Source organism: Manis pentadactyla, chromosome 16 (genome assembly GCF_030020395.1).
Source record: "Manis pentadactyla isolate mManPen7 chromosome 16, mManPen7.hap1, whole genome shotgun sequence".
Classification (NCBI taxonomy): Eukaryota; Metazoa; Chordata; class Mammalia; order Pholidota; family Manidae; genus Manis; species Manis pentadactyla.
This window is the reverse complement of record NC_080034.1, coordinates 8992996-9013864: the sequence shown is the minus strand read 5'-3', so window position 1 is coordinate 9013864 and position 20869 is coordinate 8992996. Positions and strand designations below refer to the sequence as shown.

The following is a 20869-nucleotide window of genomic DNA, read 5'->3' as shown; positions in this document are numbered from 1 at the left end:
AGCTGGTGCTACTGGCTGGAATACTCACAAATGGTTCCCCACGTGGCCTGGCATTTCTCACACATGGTGAACGGGTTCCAGCTGTGAGTATCCCGGAGAGATGGAGACCGAGAGCGAGCTCCGTAGGAGCTGTATCGTCTTCTCTGGCCTAGCCATGGACACCACAGAGCAGCGCTTCTATTGCTTTGCGCCTGTCGAGCCAGTAACAGGTTCAGAGGGAGGGAACTAGAGTCCGCCTCTTGATCAGAATTAGCAAGTTTCCAGAAAATTATGAGGGTCTAGAATTACTGCTATGTCCATTTTTGGAAAATTACTATGTCCATTTTTTAAAAATACATCCTCCTCCTCCTCCACAGGACATGTGTGACAGATGGTGTGACCTATATACGAACTACTTAAAAATTCTAGAAGCAAATTTGTGGCCACTTCAAGTGAGGGTCCAGGACCTCACGCCACGCGTCGTAGGCACTCACCTCACCGCGGCTTCACGCTGCCTTCCTCTCCTTATCTTCCTTTTGCTTCATGCTCCTCATCAGCTTTATTTATCTTGCAATCGTTTATGTATCTTTATAAATCACTGCAAATAATCTTGGGGGAAAATAAGATATAAATGAATTAAAATGGACATCCAGAGAAAAAAAGCACTACTAAGTACCAAATCAGTTTCAACAGGAAGAACAAGAACATGACATTCAGGAATTAAGTCCCAACAAAGACTCGACTCTATCCTAATTTTAATTTTGACCTACATTGACTTAGAATGGGAACCCACAAGATAACTCATCTTTTCCTGTCCATTTTTTTGATGTTTACAATGGAATAATTTTGACTCATCCTGGAAAACTATGTTAAATAAATGAACACATTTCATCATTGTTCTGCAGATGGAAGTATGAATCTCAAAAAGTTCTGTAATACTTATCTCAGTTACTTAAAATGTTCTGTATTGCACCACTTAAAAATAATTTGCCTTTTCTGAAAAGGTAGGCTAAGAATTTATTAAGATTCTTGGTGTAACTTTTTACAAAGGAGATAATACTATTTAATTTTTCAATGAAGTAATTAAGGAGTCTTCCTATCTTTTCCACTAAAGATGAGATCTTGTTCAAATTTCCCATGGCATAATTAACGTTTTATTTGACACATCTATATTGGGGATTCCTCATCTGTGAAGAGCAATGAGTTTTATTAACTATGTCATCTACCATATCAGATTTGCTATAATCAAGTTTCATTTGCTTACTTCTGGGCTGCAAAACCAATTTACTCCCCTGTTTGTAAAGTGGTTATTTCATGAAAAGGTAGATACTATAATTATTAAATGCAACATTTACCGTAACACAAACTGCAATCACCAGTTTAGCTACACCTAAATTAGGAAGCTATAATGTGGTTATTCTGTAAAAGGGATTAATTTAATAGCTTTGTGATTATTTCTCATGAACATTTGTCAGTGTGGCTCGAAGTTCACAGTAATGGAATGCTGGAAATAAGGTGAGTTAATGTTTCTCAAAAGCCATGAAAATTTATATGTGAAACACTGAGTTTTTCACAGCCTTACCATAAGAATTAGAATTAATTATGTAAATTAATTTACCGATCTTTTGGGTGAATTTTAAGACATCGGAATAAGTGTCTTACAGACAAAGAGCAACCACGAGGTTATCCGACAATCACTGTGACTTTGGTCCCTGGGCCCTGCGCACACCCTTGCTCTCCCTGCCAGGCCGATACACTTCTGCTGCACTGAAGTGCCACCTGCATCTCCACCACGTCCTCTCCTGCTGGAGTCCCACCCGAGTTCAATGCCTCGAGTCCACAGCCATCACGGGGGCCTTCCCACTTCCTCTGAGGTGTATCTCTCCGTCCCTCTGCACCGGGCTGCAGCGCTCCCTGGTGCACCCCCATCTTAGCATCCCCCATGTACTGGTCATCTTCTCACAGCCTCCTCCCAGCTGCCCCCCTGCAAGGACTGCCCGTGCACAGCGTTGACTCCCTAGGCCAGGGCTCTGCACATGGAAGGGGGTCAACAATGTTCACTGCACTATAATCTGGGGTTTGTGTGCCCATGCAGACTCGATGTAAAAACATGTGACCCCAAGCCATACGAGACAACGGTATTACAGTCTGAGCCCTCTCTGTCTTGCCGTGCCTGTGTGTGCATGACAGACAGCATTTAGGTTGCATTTGAGCCTCTGGGCACTCATATTCCTTTGCTCCTTTGAAATGCTCACATTTGACCAATGGCAATGGGCCTAGAGAGCGGACAGGGGCTGCTGTCCAAACTGGCACTCAGCAAGCCCTCAGGGCTTGTCGGCCACACACTTTGTCTCTCCTGCTTTGGGGGGACCAAGTTCACAACGGAATTTCGGACTGTCTGCCAGGACCTGACGGGCGGGTCGCTTTCTTAGGAAGTGCCTCCTGGTGGCCGCACCAGGGCCCCACCCTAGCCTCCAGAGCTCCTGACCCTTCTTAGCCAAGAGGGAAATTCCAATATTTATGATATTCTAAGTATTATTAATGACCTTCATTAATTTTGGAATTAATGATATTAATATCTCAATATTTATGATATCCTAAGAAGAAATTAACGAAACTGGTTTCCATGCATGGGCCTTATTATTATTATATTTTACCTTGTGGCAGTGAACTTGCTGCTGGTTAGGTTTTTCACTCTGGACGCTCTTTTTAGACTGTATGAAAAATGGACAAAGTATAATCTTCTATAATGAGAGTGCGTTGCAGAGACAGAGTAAGGGTAACGGTGCCCAGTGGGCAAAGGAGTGCGTTCATGCCTCTTCTCTTTGCACTCTGATCTGCTAAAACTAGTGTTCTTGTGTATTGCAACAGACTGGCTTCCAGGGACATGTGTCCCTTTCTGTACTGTCCCCCAACCCCCAATATGCTTCTAGCATTCTATGATCTATAAAGATTGTTGGATATTTATTGGCCAGTTTAATTTTTCTGTTGGAAATTCGGAGGTTGGTTTTTAGCTAATGTTAATAGGCCCTTACTACCTTGAACACAATAGTTCTATTTGGTTTTCTGTGAAATGAAGAATTATACAGCAAATGCTTGGCTGCTAAAGGCTTAAAGACAAAATTATGGTTTACAAATAGCAAATGCGAAGGGTTTTATAGCCTACATTTTTGTGCTTACCTAACCCCTGGACCTGCTTAACTTTCCTACTTTTATTCCATCTGTGTCTCAGTTTCTTTTTAAATCTATTTGGTTAAATTACTTGAATTTTATAAGCAATCAAATATTTTCCGGTAGGTTATGCATAAACAAATTTCAGAAAGTGAAAACATAATAGATTTTGACATTTGAGAACCATATGACAATATTTTCAAGAGGGAATAAACATGATAAAACTTTCATTCATCCTAGTTTGATACTGGGGTGATTCCGGTTAAGCGAACGGTGTGGTTAAGTCAGTGCTTAGTCAGAAGATGGTTGTGGTTCAACGCTTGTTAAGAATATCCCTGAAGTTCTCCTGCCACTCGTCAGTGAGTGGCATGTACTGAATATAATTGACTTTTTTCTTAGGTGACTAAGGCCCAGGGATATCACTGGGAACATCAATTCGGATTGCCCTGTAACTGGAGACATAAGAGGTTTAAGGGATGAGGCTGAATTTGTATGACCCCCGGACAGATCGTAAGTTGATTTAAATAATTAAATCTCTTCTCCCAGTTTTTCCTAGGAGTGACTGATAGCAAACAAAAGCCCCCTAACCACTCCTTCACAAAGAAACACAAATATTTAAAGACTTCTGGTTGAGGTCACTTTGCCTGATTAATTCATTATTTTGCTCGAGACCTTATTATCTGCAGCTTTGGGGCTGTGGGACCCCAAGTTAGGGATGAAATGACTGCTTCCTTAGGTGAAATGAAAACCTCGGAAGGACTCTCTCACACTTGTCTTTGAAAATGTCATAGAATATTGCTTGGGTATTTTTAAATTAAGCAAACCATGTATTTTTAGTAGAAACAACACATTAAAATTGTGCAAAAGAGGACTAAAAAGAAAAAGGAATCTTGTTTGCCAATGTGTATAATAATTAGACCCTAGTGAGAATATTTAGTCTCTAATAAAAAAGGAAATTTCAACTGAATTGCTGGACAGAGGAGAAAAGTCACGCTCCATCTATCTGGCGGCCGGGCATCTGGCACACTTTATGATTCCCCACAGTTACACATTCAAAATAAAACAGGAAAGGCCTCTTTGTGTAGTGGGGAGATTTTATAGGATGGGATTGGATTCTGTCTCAGGATGCACTTTGTATTATGTAAAGCTTGATTTAACAAGCTTGATTGTTTGGTTTCTCTGGCAATGTTCAGTACTTTTTAGGTTTCAGAAGGGAGGGAATTAGGCAGGGAACACAATGGTAGGGGTGGGGGCTGGGGGGGATGGGGGGGTTTGGATAAAGAGGGAGGGAGATGGATAGGGAGGGAGGGAGATGGGTAGAGAGGGGAGGAGGTGGATAGAGAGGACAAAAGATGGACAGCGATGCATGTGTCTTGTCTTGAGTGTGACATCTCATGAGTGTGGGCAGATGTGGGGTGGGGGTGGCGATGGGGAGTCATATTCAGAAGTGGCAGCCATCTGTGACAGAGAAGAGCAGAATCTTTAATTATATAAATACAGTCACCTAGGAAAATCTGTTCACATACTTTATCAGCACTTTGTAATTTTTTATAAGATGGTTGGTCAGTTGTGGGCCCGAGAGGAGACAGGGGGGAGGCTCGAGAAAGCCGAGTTTCTCATGAGCATGGGGCCTAGAAGCAGGAGGCAGGGACGTGGGGGGCCACATGGGAGAGACACCAAGTGGTGGGGTGGCAGGGGACAGGAGGAGCACACTTGGGCCAGGGCCTTTACTGGAGTTTCATCAGAAAGGCAAAGCGAGGCGGGTGGGCTGTGGGCTTGGTGGGTGGTCTCCAGGCGCCGGGTACCTGGCCTGGGATGACAAGGGCACAGGAATCATGTCCCCTGGAGTGCAGGGCCAGATAGAAGCCATGGGGCCCCAGATTAGTCAGTCTGCCTGCCACCTGTACGGCCCCGCCAGGCCCTTTGCTATCCTGAGGACTTGGCCAGCCCTGGGAGGGGCTCCCTCCAGCCACAAAGGTTCTTTAAGATATCAAAACATCCCAACATACAGAAAATTAAAACTATATACAATACAGTACTGAAGGTCATCCCTGAGAATCAAGACATAATGTGTAGAAACCAAAGTCATACTTATTACATGAGACATCGCAAAGGTCAAATGACCTTTAATGCTCTCGCTAATGAATGAGAGAAGTGCAATACATTTTAGACAGATGTCCGTCTAAAGCGCATGTGCCTATATGTGCCTGTGTGTGTTCAATTTTTATCACATCCGGATAACCTTTGTTTTCCCAAAATTTTATTTATCCTGATATAACATTTGCAATGATAATAAATACATGGGATTTATGTATTGTCCAAAATAAATATGCGTATGTTGCAGGGCATTGTTTTTTCCTGCCTTTATGGGAAAGACTACATGAGGTAAGGTCTCTAAAGAAAAAAGAACATTTACTACTGTTTAATGTTTAAGGAAGAAGAAAATATGCATGACAAAACTATGCCTTAACATTCTATAAATTCTATAGCTACCTACCTCTGGGTATGCCTGTGTTAGCAACAAATCACATCCACCTTTGACAAAATGTATTTTTCACAGCTTCCCTCCAAAAGGCTTTACAATGTTCATGTCGCGCATAGACAGTAAACCCAGTAAGCAAGCACAAAAAAAGCCCTGATTGATGCTTGGCCCAATTTAATCTTTTATTTTAAACATTTGCCTTAATTTAAAAAAATTGATGACATCTCTAGAGAACGTTTTTTTTCATTCATTTCCAGGTGTATCATTTGAAAAGCCTTCGTGATGGTTAATAGCAGACTTGAGCTGAACTGGTGAGTAATGTGCATTTAATCAGACTGTACTCTTTGTTCCTCCAGCCCTCCTGCCTTTATTAAATGTCTCTGTTCCACCTGAAAACACTGTGTGCCCTACTTCCTTCTATAAAAGCTACTACTCTACAGAGCCTGTGTGATATTGTCCTTGTATATAATGAAACCTTGGTAGTGATAAATGGTTCTCCATTGTTTTTCACTGAGAAACTTAACTGGGTGAAGGCATTGTGGCAGCTCAGAAGGTGGAGAACTGGTGAAGTCAGCAGGTCTGCTCATGCATGGGGTGTGGTTTTTGACAACTTGCATTTTGTTTATATGACACACATCATTTAGATAACTTCAGAATTGCTTTGGGTTTTTCTGTTAGCTAATCCAGATGAGAGGATAGAAATGCTATTGTATAAATCATATAAGATAAATGGAAACCAAGAAAGTATTGCTGTGAAAAGAAATGAAATTGAACTCTATATACACCAAAGTCCCCATAAACAGGACACCTTTGAAGCATAAGGTATGATTATGCAGTAACTCAGTTCACTGACAATATGCATAGCATCAGAGGTCACACCCCCAAGATGAACGCCGTCTCCCTACATTGGGGCAGCGTGGCCCACAGAACACTGGCTTCCAGGCCACGCAAGGTAGGCTGTTACCATTCAGGCTGCTCACCATGGGCCTCGGTTTTTCAGTTATTAAATGGTGGTGATCATGCCCACTCCTTAGGGGGATGTGAGGACTAAATGAAACGGTCACTCTCTGGCATTCAACAAGGGAGTGGGGTGGCTCAGCGTACAACAGCAGGTGAGCAGGAGCAGGAGAGAACAGAGGATTCTGTGACTGTCTCCAGAGGCGGTACCATGCTTATTTCAGTTAGCTGTGTTTGAACACGTAGCACCTGCTGAGCACATTTCTTTTGAATATCATATTTTACTTTTAAAGGTGGATTTGAATTTTGGATACTTCCAAGAGTGAAGTCAACTCTTATGACTATAGTAAATGACCGAGCTTGGGTAAACGTTTATCAGGAACACCTCACACACACACACACACACACACACACACACACACACAAGCACATGGTCCTTTGTATGCACTGTCTGACTGTAATGAGACAGATATGTGTGCCTTGCAGGTAATTTTCAAGGCATCTCCAAAAATGCCTGGAGCTTCGGCAGCGCTGTCCTTCTGGCCCATGGCGGCCAGGCCTAGCGACCCAGCGCATAGCAGCACAGCTCAGACTAGCTGGCCTGGCAGTGGCTTCTGCACAGCAGTTTCCTCACGGTTAAATGGAGAGAACACCACCACCCCCAGCCTACCTCAAAAGTTTAACTGGGGATCACAAAAGATAATACTAAGTATAAAGTGCTACAAAATCTGTAAGTCGTGGATTGGAAAGGCCATTAGAAGTCTAAGCTTTCCATTTTAACATAGAAAGTGAAGCCCAGAAAAGCATCGAGAACATCAGAGGCAAGTGGCAGGAACTTCCTGAACTTGTGACATTGATGAATGGGGATGTGACTTTCACATTCTTGCTTTCCCAGTTGGAAGGGGCTGGGGACCCTCATGTGTCTGTGACTGTGAGTCTTCCTGGTTCATACACAGATGATCTACAAAGTTGCTGTCCTTAAATTCACTTACAAAAAAACAGAATAGCCCTTAATTTTTAAAAAAGGACCATAATTTAAGAATATTGTCATGTTTTTCTTACCTTCAGTGTCTCCATTTGTGGTGATTAGTCAATGTCCCCACCCCTCAATGTTATAGTGTTGTAACTGATTTACAAAAAATTTCACATAATTAATGTATACAGTTCAACGACTTCAGACCTACGTATACTCTCATGTTACTATCACTGTAATCAAGGTAATAAATCTTGTTAGATATCTATTCACCTCCAAAAGTTCTCTTGTGTCTTCCCCAATTTTTTTTTTGCAGTAAGAATACTTAGCAAGAGATCTATTCTCTTAAACAGCATTTTTAAGTGCACAATCTATCACTCTCCATGTGATACCTGCAGTGTTCTTTGATCTGTTTCTTGGGCCCATCCCTGAAGAATTTCTTTACATTTTCGTCACACTGCTTTAACTGTATTTCTGCTCTGGTGGAATGGTTTCCCCTTGGACATATCACATTTTCATACCCAGCCTTTATGGACTTGGACCTCCTGGACTTTCTGCTAAGTTACATCTTTAAATTCGTTCTGCACCTTTGTTGTGGCTGCCTGTTCCCATGGGTGCTTCTGTCTATATTGCATTTCTTTTCTCTGATATGAAAATTAGCAAACACATATGCTACAGAGAAAGGAAAAGCATCGCAACAATGAAGAAGCTAACATAAAGGAAAATTGATGGACGCGGTAGCGCGTGTTTGTGATTAAATCAAACACAGACTCAAGGCTGCCTTGCAATCCAACCTGATTAACTGTTTTCCAAATCCTGATATAATACAAAGTAATTGACAATGACAGGGACAAGGGGAAAATCAGATGTAGAACCGGGTATATCTCTGGCAGGTGGTTAACAAAACCAATTGCCCCGTGTCTTCCAGAGTTTGCATGTTTCTAGAAATAATTGTTTCTATGACCAAACTTACTTTCACAGACAGCAAAAGAGTTTTCAGTGTCCAAAGGATGGGAAGACATGAAGTTGCTAGAGAGACAATCAGCCAATCTTCACCACTCATAAAGATGAAAGGCCAGTGTTCTGTTTCTCTATACAGTTGCACCTTCTCAAGTCAACCTCCCAAGCTCACAGATTATTCTAGAATTGTATTAAACTCGTGTTTTTTTCCCAGTGATGTTGAAGACAATAAAAAATAACCAGAATAGCTCATAAGAGCTAGTATTTATTAGGTGCCCATAAGTATAACAGGCATTCTTTTGTATATGTTAAAATTTTGAATCCTCATGTACCCTGTAGGAATTATCATCTCCGTTTTGTATATGAAAGATCTGAGGCCCAGGGCTGTTGAATACTTGGCACATAAGTGGTGAGGGGTGCAGCTCAGCACCGTTGCACCCTACATACCATGCTATTTCCACTCTGCTATGACCCTCCTCTCTTCTTGTTGAACTCCATAGATGTGCGAGGGATTGGGACAGCACGCAACATAATTTGAACTTTATTTCCAGTATTATTCCAATAGAGTTAGTTAATTAATTCAGCAATATAAAGCCAGTGAATTCTGTTATTAAGACAGAGAAGTAGGAAAAAGAATATGGGATTTAGACTCAAATGACCCACTGCTGCCATTTATCAGCCATGAATCCTTAGCCAAATCACTTAATTCCACTGAACCTGTTTTTGTAATCTTTAAAAGTGTGTATTATCAAAGGGTTTTGTGATAATTAAATGAGGTAAAATTAACTAAGGACTGTTTGCAAATTTTAAAACTTTATGCAAACATGGGTTATTACTATTAACCAGAAGACTGTTTATGAGTCTGTTTGTCAGACCAAATCATCAGTAAGATTGATCATGTCATCTGGGAGGCTAGGAGACGTTTCCAGCTGAGACCAGTGAAAGGCTAAACAGGCATTGCACCCTCTTGCTGTCATTCCCAAGACATGGACGCCCTGCTGCTCTTTCTAATGTTTTTAGCGGTTTCATCAGCGTCACTGTAAAGTCCAGTAACCATCACTGAGGGAAGGAACACCCAATAGGGAGGTTCTGCTCGTGGTTGCCCACGTCCACAGGGGGATCCTGGGCGTGGGTGGAGACTCATGCAGATGACGGCTCAGAGGCAGGAGCGGGCAGCACTGTCCAGGTGGCTTGGGGCGGCCCTGGAGAGACGTGCAGAGTCCAGGCTGGACCAGCACAGCCCTGGTGCTCACTGACAGTGCTGGGCAACAGCCTGGCAGGAAAGAGGAGCAGACGTGTGCTTCCAGAGAAGCACTTGGAGGAACGTGAATTCGGCAGGGACACTGCAAAGTACTTAGACAAGCCAACCAAAGGGAAGGGCTTCCAAGCGCCCAGAATGGGCAACATCTTGACCAGTAAGGCAGAATGAAAAACACCTGGGTCACACAATAGCTTTTTTTTTTTTTCCTTAAATATATTCACTCCCTCATTTGCTTTGATCACTTTTAAAGGTATTATTGTGGGGGATGAAGAACAGAAAAACTAGATCGCATGATCAAAGTCTTTATAGAGTTGCTAATTTGTATGAATCCAAAGACAGCTGGAATATAAGCCAAAAATGAGTGGAGGTTTGCTTCAACCACAGACATAGTCAAACATATGCCCTGCACATCCCTTCCCTAAGGCCTTCAGCTGCCTGCTAGGTGCCCAGACAGGGCGCACAGAGAGCCCTTCCCCTCTCCGAAAGCAGCTGAGTGGCAGCCGCTGGTGAGCCCAGAGGGACAGCGGGAGCCAAGGGCCACAGCAAATGAGGGACACAACCCAACTCCCTGCACACCTGCCTTCCCGCCCCATTCGGTGCTCAGTCACCAGGGAGGAAGGTGGCGTCAGCAGCAGGCGGCTGGTCCCAGGCTCAGAGCTTCTTCTGGGCCGCCTGTTGCTTGGCCCTCAGGGGCTCAGTTCTCTTCTCAGGGGTACTGTTAATCTCCTTTTGCTTTTGTTTCTACAAACCTCTTTCCCTCTGGGGTGAAAATGTCCCAGGCAATCCTCATATCTGGCCATCGTCGAGGGGTTTTGGACAGGTTTTAGTGACTACTGGAATCATTTTCTTTTTTTTCTTGAACCCCATAGATGGAGATGGGGTAGGAAGGGGATTTCACTAGTGCCCCCTGAGAGGGAAGAACTAAATCGATAGCCCTGTCGCTGTTTCCATCTGTCAGGGTGACACAGCTGCCCGCTAATGCTGAATTATTGATACTCCTTCCCCAAGCAAGTTACCCAAACAATCCAAAATCACTGAAAACGGGTCGGTCAATTGCAAATGAGGTTAACTCCATTTTGTCATGTGGACAGAAGCTGATGGTCGCCTCCAGGCCAAATCTGTTTGATTTATGCTCTGAGAAGCCTTCTCAGAGCCACAGAGGGTGAGAGCACAACAGACCAACAAATCAGCCTTTGTACAAAAGGGAATCCGGGTTGCTCTCACGAACGAGCCACGCTTACTGGCTGATCTTTTCCCCCTCTACCTGCAGCAGAATTCGAGGGGCAATAACTCAAGAGGGGAAATACTTTCACAGTCAAAAGAAATGACTAGATTTCCTTGAATAATTGGGATTCTTCCATGAATTTGACCTTCAGTCCGAACGAAAAGGTGATTGCTGGAAATACAAAAGCTCACCTCTGACTAAATTCCCATTAATTTTCTACTGGGTATTAGGACACTAGAGCAATTAATGAGCCTGAGATAGGTCAACCCCTTGATTTTACTGAGCACTGTCTGAGGAGATGACAAAGCATTCTCTTCTGCATGCAGCGTCATAGGTCATATTCTTTAGGGAGCGCGCTCATTGTTATGCGCTGAGTAAACAGCTGCTGTGTTGTGTACACAGAGGTGCCAGGAGGCACTTGTCCTGAAAACGTGTATGCCCAGAATGCCACGTGCGATAAATAAATGGGCATGTTCTTATTCCCAGTCATTTGGATGGACCTTCTATTCAAGTGCCTGCCAAGACACGTGCACAGACCAGAATGTTTAAAGCATCAGCTTCCATAAATTTCAAGCACCCCACGGCATCTCACCCGACTCTCTTTTCCCCTCTCGAGCCCAGTGAACTGTTACAAACACGGGTCTGCAGCACCATCTAGTGGGCAGGAAGTGGGGGGTTAATGCACGGTGAACCGGCTGTAAAGCTGAAAGCCAGCTTTTGGGGTGGCCCAACCCTCATGCTCACTGGGGAGCACCCCCGCCCAAGCGGAGCAGAATGAAACAGGAAACGGTTGGCAGGGGCTTACGCCGCCGTTTGGTATAGGGACGGCGGATGCTGCCACCAGCTGGAGCAGCACATTGATCTGGGCATTTTGATCAGTGGAGGGATGGTTACCAATGAACAAGAACTATCGACTGCCCAGCACAGCCCCAGCCAGAGAGCAGTGTATCAGCGGTTACTATGAACAACCGGTGGGGTGGGAAGTTACCCACTAGCCCTCGGGTGGAGAGTTCAGGCTGGAGGAGGCCGATGAGGAATTTTAAACAAAACACAAGATGAATTTGCATTTTGCCATTCAAAATGGGGCTAGTCCTTAATTCTCTTTCCATAAAAAGAATGTGAAAACTGCATACTTAGGGCATGTAGGTTCTTTTGCTTAACTAAAAATGGCATTATTAGGACCAAGAAAAAAAATCAATGATCAACAAATATTTTATCAAATGCCTACTTAGTAGAGGCACTTCCCTAAGGAGAATAGACATTAAAATCCTTGCTCCTTATTTATGTTAGTGTTTAATACTCTATGTCAGGTGATGCACACACCATGGTGCTGCCGTAGTAGACCCAAGCTTCTCGTTTTGTATAAATAAACTTCAGCTATAGTAAGGCATATAAGTTGTAGGAGGCACAATCACATCTAATTCAGGACAGTACTGAATGTAAAAGCTGAAGGACAAGGAGTTGCTGGGGTGCCCTGGTGGAAAGTCTTGGTATGAGTTGAGAAGCTAAGAGACAAAGAGCAATTTTTGGAGAAAATGCTTAATTCCATTTTGGAAAGATTAAGTTTGAAGCACTGCAAAATAAAGAGAAAGGTCTCATTATCTTTCCCTCAAAAGAAATGTCAGTGCTTCTCATGTATGCCAAAGAAGCTTGATTTTAAAGTAGAAAAGACAGATGACGTAAGTGGAGAGACATATTTAAAACTGCAGATGAAAGACTTACACACAAGACCTGAAGCCATGAAACTCCTCAAAGAAAACATAGGAAAAAAGTTCCCTGGTCTTGGAAATAATTTTTTTGGGTGACCCCTTGTGGGTAAAATTGTAATATTTCCAGAATAACTCACCTGGCTTTCATGCATCTGCATAACAACAGGCATTCCTTAGGGGTGGAGACAAGCTCATCTCCATATCAGTGGGTAATTACCTGGGCAACCCAGGGCTTATCTGAACCTGAGAGGTTCAGGGGAGGGCTTGCTTGCTTCTGCCAGAGCAGGAGAGAGAAACGGCCCCAGACTGCAGTTTGTAAGCAATAAATGGGTTTTAAACTTTATTTCTCCCTTTGACTGATTTCAGTTTTAGAGGTATTTTGCCCCGGGATTTCCTCTCCCCAGAGCTACACAAAATGTACAACTCAATAGCAAAACAACCAAACAATCCCATCAGCAATGGGCCAGAGATCTGAACAAACATTTTTCCCAAGAAGGTGTATGAAAGACCATCATGTACATGAAAGGATGTTAAACATCACCAGTCATCAGGGAAATGCAGATCAAATCCATGAGATACCACCTCATGCCTGTCAGATGGCTATCACCCAAGGGACACGAGACAACAAATGCAGCAAATGCAAACAAAAGGAGGTGGAGAGACAGGGACATTGTGCAAGTTTGGTGGGAATGTAAATTGATGCAGCCACTATGGAAAACACTACAGAGGGTCCTCAAAAAATTAAAAATAGAGATACCATAAGACCCAGAAATTCTATTTCTGAGTATGTATCTGAAGGGAACAAAAACACAAAAACACTAATTTGAAAAGATATCTGCCCCCTCATGTTCATAGCAGCATTATTTACAATAGCCAAGACATGGAAACAACCTAAGTGGCCACTGACAGATGAACGTATAAAGAAGCTGTGGTATATATATATATAACATATAGAGGGGAATATTATTCAGCCATAAAAAGTACAGAAATCCTGCCATTTGCAACAACATGGATAGACCTTGAGGCATTATGCTAAGTGAAATACATTAGCATACATTATGAAATACATTATGCTCAGAGAAAGACAAGTACTGTATGTTCTCATATATGGAATCTAAAAACAAGCAAATAAATTCATAGAAAAACTAACAGATCCCTGCTTACCAGAGGCAGGAGTTGGGGGAGGGGGTGCAGGAGAAAGACGATCACCAAAAGGTACAAACTTCCCATTGCAAGATGAATAAGTGCCAGTAAGTAATGTGCAACATGAAGACTACTGCTAACATTGCTGCACGACACATCAGGAAGGAGAGTAAATCCCTGGAATTCTCAATATGAGGGAAACTTTCTTTTTTCCTGTTTTTTGTTTTCTTACAATGTATGTAAGTCAAACCATTAAGCTGTACACCTTAAACTTACACAATGATGTGTGTTGATTGTATTTCTATAAAACAAGGAAATTTTTAAAATTAAAAACAATTTTGAAAAAAAGAGACAGAGAAAGAGAAAGACAGACAAATGAATGAGAACAGGGAGGCAGAACCTGTGTAAAACTGAATGAAACGAGTGCTGGGATTGAAGTTTATAGTCATCCTTTACATAGTAAGCCATAAAAGATGGGCTCCCATTTTCCTTTTTCCTTTTTATTTTAACATCGCCCATTGAAATCAGGGCTACTTTAAAAAAATTATTCAATCCATTACTCACAGACGTACTACTTTAACACGTTTAAAATATGATTGGGGAGATAAAATAAGGATACTTGAAGTGATAACAAAATTAGACATTAAATGCACATCAAATGAGGGATTTAGATAAAGATGACACGTCCCTCTGACATAGTGACAGAAAGCTCCCAAGTCTTCTTCCCCTTCCCCTTCACCTGCCTCTTTGCTCTGACACCTACCAATCAGCTGCATTTCCTCCCTTGTTCATACCCTTTGGCCAGCAGAAGGTCTGAGTGGAAAATAGCATTAGGATATAACTGGGCTGTGTTCAGAGTCCCAGGAAATTCTAACGGCAGGGGCTGCAGGTCAGGTCAATGGCAAGGGTTGCAGGCCAGGTCAATGGCAAGGGTTGCAGGCCAGGTCAATGAGAGCAGAGCCTACTCAATTCTACCGTCCCATGAACCACCCGGGGATCTTGTAAAATGCAGATTCTAGTGTTTGCGGATGCTGAGGTCCTGCACCTTCAGCCAGCTCCCAGGGATGCCTCGGCGCTGCGGGCTGTGGCCCACACCGCGAGTGCACAGTCAGGCTGGTTCACACCACTGCCTTCAGAGTTACACAGATGAGACAGAAAATTGCTCCTGTCAGTTATTAGGCACTCGACACTGGGTAAGTTAATCAACTTCAGTCGAAGTCTCTCCTGTGACAGTAACGGCTTACTGAGGGGGTTGCTATTATCTGTGTATTTCCTGGCATTCTTGGTGCCCTTGAGGATAGCTTTTATGCACAGGGAAGATTTTTCAGGTACAATTTTGGCTTTAAAAATTAATATTAAATTTAATTAAAGTTATGAATTCAAAAATTTAAGAGCTTGGCCCCAGGAGGCAGATGCCATATTTGAGTCTCAGCTGCACCTTCCTAACTCTCTGAGCTTGGACCAGTGACTTAACCTTGTACCCATCAACTCATTTAATCTTCACTACAACCCTGTATATAATGATGTCCAAGCCGTTATTATCCCAAACTGGGCCTCGGTTTCTGCTCGCCTGATCTGGGAATTCTAATAGGATCGTTGTGAGGGAAAAGTGAGCTCATGCGTAAGAAGCACTTAGAAAAAGCTTGACACGTGAAAAATCTTGCGACACAATTCCTTAAGCTTCTAGGTTCAACTCATAAGCCTTAGCTTTCTGTTTAGAAATCTAGCAGATTTTGACAATCATTTGTAAAGCAGTATTTAAAACTAAAGGTGGCTCTGACCACAGTTAGGGTGTGTGTGTGTGACCCCCGCACCACCATGCAATTCTTGGACACCAGCAGGGAGTCCTGCAATTCAACTCAATTCTGACATCATCTACCCCGAGATGCCACGAGACCCCACAGGTTAAGGGCTCCGTCCCGCCCGCTGCGGCCCACCTGCCTTCGGGTGCCAGCTGCAAGCCCAGGTCCTCACCTGTGGTTCCGACTGACCCATAGATCGAGGTTCCGACGCCCCCTGCTTGGGTCAGTTAATTTGCTAGAGGGGCTCACAGAACTCAGAGAAACCTTTTACTTACTAGATTGCCTGTTTATTGTAAAAAGACGTAACTCAGGAACGGCCAGATGGGAAAGATGACCAGGGTGGCGCAGGGGAAAAGGGAGAGGAGCTTCATTCTCTCTCCAGGGCCCTTTGGGCATTTGCTGACCCAGAAGCCCTCCCAGCCCAGTCCTCCGGGTGTTACGGAGGCTTTGCTGCACAGGACGACTGATGAAATCATTGGCCATTGGCAACTGTGCCCAGTCTCCCCTTCTCCTTTCCCTGGAGGAAGGGGCTGGGACTGAAAGCTTCGACCCTCTAGTCACATGGCTGGTTCCTCTGGCGACCAGTCCCATCCTTAGGAGACCAGGAGCTTTGGGTGTAACAAAAGACACCTTTATGATCCTCCTCAGGAAATTCCAAGGGTTTTAGGACTCTGCCAAAAACACGGACAAAACCGGAATATACTTCTTACTATAAACCACAGTCTCCCGATAAATTAATATTTTGTATGCTTTAAATTGCATTTATAAATCCCGTGTTCCTTATTTTCTTTAAGGAATTCATTTGTACATTAAAGAAGTTATATCAAGTACCCAAATCTCAAAAATCAAAAACTTTCAACCTTCAGACATGGGGAGTCTTAAGCAGTGGCGTAGCAATGGGAACGAGAAATGTGGTCTACTCTGAGTACAGACATTAAAGAAGGGCATTATCTGCACGGAATTAAAAAAGAAAACAAAAATAAATTAAACATTTATTAGTCTGCTCTTCATTACCACTGTCATGCTAACAGTAACTGATAAAACACCCCTGTGTGCTTGGGGGGTCCACTCCTACATCTGTGCCCCTTGGTATTCATCAACCTTGATTTTAAATTTTCCTTACTGTTCCAAAATTACTTAAAATCTCAGGCAAATCCTCTTTTACTTTTAAATTAAAAATAACAAATCTAAGTTGTCCCTAGCCTTATCTTTTAATTATTCTAATATATCATTAAATATTATAAATAATTAAAATACCAAATATGCACTATTTTTTCCCAGAAACATAGTTCAAAATATTAATAATATAGGTTTGATTTGTGTCACCATTTATACATTTAATTATAAATTTCCCCAGGGTGTTAACAATGTTTTTTCAATAAAGAAACCCTTGTCATAGAAACAGAGTAGTGCTGTGGGTTGAGTATAGACTGTCTGGTCTTCAAGCCTGGCCCTGCCACTTGCTAGCTGTGTGACCCTGGCCTGGCTATGTAACCTCTCTGTGCCTTAGTTTCTTCATCTAATGGGGATACTAATAGCAAGTAGCTACCTCACAAGGTGATAAATTATTATGCTAAACTGTTTAGTATATATTAAAAATTGATTGGCTATATAAGCTTGGATCTATTTGTAAATTCTCTACTTCATTTCATTGGTCTATTTATCTATTTTTAGACCAATACCAAACTGTCTGGATTATGTAGCTTTATTTAACATAAAGTCTTAAAATCAGGTAGTACTAGTTTTTCAGCATTTTTCTCTTTCAAAGTTGTTTCGGCTATTCTTCCCTAGTGAAGCTATCTGGGCCGAAAGTTTTATTTGTGTGAAGTTTTCTAATTTTAAATTCAATTTCCTTAATAGATATAGGGTTATTAATGTTTAAAAATTTTTCTTATTGTGTCAGTTTTGGCAATTTGGGCCTTTCAAGGAATTTTTTCCACTTAATATAAGCTGTCAAACTCATTGGCATAAAATTGTTCATAAATGTTCCTTATCGTCTTTTTAAAAAATAGGTAGGTCTATAGTTAGGCTTCCTTTTTCTGGTAATTTGTGTTTTTCTTGATTGATCTTGCTAGTGATTTATAAATTTGTTCATCTTTCAAAAGAACTACATTTTTGCTGTATTCTCTCTAATATTTATTTTTTATTTCACTGATGTATTGATGTCTGTTTAATCCTTATTATTTCCTTTGGGTTTAATATGCTGTTCTTTATTTAGGCGCTTAAGGTGGGAGCTTAGGTAATTGACTTTAGGCATTTTGTGTTAAGCAAAATTAAGCTATACATTTCCCTCTAAGCACTATTTTAGCTGCATTCCACCCAGTTTCATATGTTGTGTTTTAATTTTTACTCAGTTCAAAATGTTTTCTAATCATCTTGTGATTTCTTTGATCTGTGGGTCATAAAACAGTGTGTTGTTTAATTTCCAATTATTTTTCTTCCTGTAGGCTTTCAACTTTCCCCCTTTAGGCGATCTTCCGGGTGCCTCAGCCTGTCGGACTTGGACTTCCTTTTGTAATTATTTAAGAGGGGGAGGATGAGGCTGATGATATGAAGATAACTATTAAGCTGATTGTTTAATTCAGATGAAGTAATATTGATTGAAAAGTTGCTATGTACTCAACGCTGTGATCTTCCTTATCAGTAATAGCTTTGGGGACTAGCCACACAGCTGGAGGTAGACAGGATGTTCCTGGTGCCTTCACTGTAAATGTTTCTGAGTTTCTCGGGCTGAAGGTGCCTACATCATGCTCCAGGAAAGGATTTCTGTGGTCCATAATGTTGACTATTTCCAGCATTAAAAAAATATATATATATATACAGTGATATATAGTCTAATATTTTGAGGGACTTAGGCTTTACCTTCATTTCCCCAAGGGGAAGAAATTCTAATAAGGATCTGAGAGAAAACTGAGTCCCCAGGGACCACTGGGCCTAGTTCCAGCAGAGGAAACATCTGTAGACAGATGTGGGTCTGGGTAACAGGCTGCCGGATAAGACGCTCAACCTACCTGTCATCTGGGCCTTTCGATTAAGTCTAGGAAACAGTTATCTAAGGGTGGAGGGCATGCCTAGAGGATTCTGCTATAAACATCCTCAGGATTCCAGGGGATGAAAGCAGCAGGTGGCTGAAGAGGAATGTGTGGGTTTTTGTCAATCATCTTTACCACTTACACGATTAACAGGGAGCAGTCTACCAGGCAACTGGAATACCATCTATTAATAACAGCTAATGGTTACTGAACACCCTCTATGCATAGGCACTGTGCTGTCTTTCATATCTTACCTTACTTAAATCACACAAAGCTCATTAACTATGTACTATTGTTATTAGCCTCTCTACACTTGAGGAGTTAAGTGACTTGCCTCAGGTCACCTACAAGGACATTTTCTTGAGACATATTTGTACCCAATACAGTTTATCAAAAATGGAGAGACTTTCCTCCACATTTGGGCCTCTGGTCACTTTCTGTAACAGAGCCACCTTTGTTTCTGGGAAACTGGAAGTTAAATACATTGTGAAAAGCTCTCAAGAGAAAAAGCATCACAGGAATTGAAACACTTTCTGCCGATTGTGTGGTTTCTATGAATTGGCGAAGCAGATGATGCAGAGGAACCCGAGACATTCCCGACAAGCTGCTCGTGGGCAAGGGGAGGACGCTCACTCCCAAATCCCATTTGTCTCTCTGCTGCATGCTAATCCCAGAGTTTATCAGTTTGAGTTTATTCCCTGAAGAATAACTCCAGACCTAAGAATTCGTTCTTAATTCTTGAGGAGAAATTTCCATATCCTGCATTAATAACTGTAAGGATTCAGTAGCATTGTCACCAAGAGCCCCGAGCAGACCATTCCGTTCTCTCAGCTTCTGACAGGCTGATAATGAACTGATACATAGAACCTTGAAAAATCAAAATTTACAACATAATACTTGTCATTCAGACATGTTTTCCATATGAAAGCTCCATTAATATACCTCCTAAGCATTTATTATGATCTCAAGTAGACAAAAAAAAATATTGGTAAGAGACAACCAGCTCTTCTTACCCAGATTTCCTCCTTTACTGGAAAACTCCCGGATGTAGGGCTGGCTTCACGGCCATGGAACCTGGGCCGCTGTTGGTAGTCCTGGGCTCCAAAGGGCACTATGCTTGCTTGAATGCTCTGCTGCCTTCATCATGAAATGCATAATTTTATCTCTCAACTTAGTTTTTTGTAAATTAAGTCTCAAGGGACAATGGAGCATGCATGTGAGCAGGGATTTGCACAATATGCATGTCCACCATTCTCAGCACCCATCTGCCTGCGGTGCTTATGATCCCATGAGCACAGAACTCTGGTGGACCCATTAAAAGTGGCAGTCCAGGAGACTCAAAGGAACGCGAGGTAAGTGTGTTATGCATACGAGACTGAGTGAGAGAGGGTGCTGACGGCCCCAAGGCGCCATGTTTCCCACTTGATCCAGAACTCACTCTAAGCGCAGAAGGAAGGCCATGGCATTCTAAGACAGAAATGACCAGGGAACCCAATCGTGTTTTTTTTTTTTTACTTACGTCACTTCCGTGTGTTAGCCAGCCACTTACAGAGAAATTAATGACTTAAAAGAAGGGAAAATATAGGGCATCCTTTCATTTCAATCTTTCCTTATTCATCAGTAAGTTGAAGGTAGAGAGTATTGGTAGAATGTATGCCTGTTAAGAAGTGAAATAAAACAGTTGGATTGATTTTGTACAGCATTTCCACTGTTCTTGTAAGAACAAAATACACAGGCCTGTGTGAGCTACACAAAATGAATTGTGTAATTTCAGTAATGCATGTGAGTTAAATGCTTTTAAATTGCATTTAAACTGACAACACACAGTATAAAGATGAGAAGTAAAATGTATGCTAATAATTTAAAACTTTAATTTTTCTTCACTTAGAATGACATTACCTAGCAAATATAGAACACCATGTCAAATCCAGAGAGAGACTGCAGAAAGAAAGAGCTTCGTGTTCCGGTACCTTTACTGGCACATTTTGTTGCTTTTTGCAAAGGGACCCTGCATTTTTAGATCGTGCGGCTGGCCTGCCTGCTTGAGTCCTGTCCCTGCAGCCGGCCAGCAAAGACCACTGTCCTCGTTTTCACTTTCCTTTCCAGTTGTCCATTTCTAGTTTTCTCCACCAGCTTGCCCCTGGCTCTCTATAGTGGAGACTCACCCATGCCTGA

The 20869-nt window shown here is 42.2% G+C and overlaps 1 protein-coding gene across 1 annotated transcript in view; it reads right to left on the bottom strand.

The window, feature by feature from the left end:
• Nucleotides 1-264: 264 nt before the first annotated feature.
• The window catches only part of LOC130681330 (visual system homeobox 1-like), a 167178-nt gene continuing 146573 nt past the window's right edge, over nt 265-20869 (bottom strand). The window contains exon 4 of the transcript XR_008994397.1: nt 265-588. The gene's annotated coding sequence lies outside the window, so the exon portion shown is untranslated. The remainder of the gene's footprint in view (nt 589-20869) is intronic.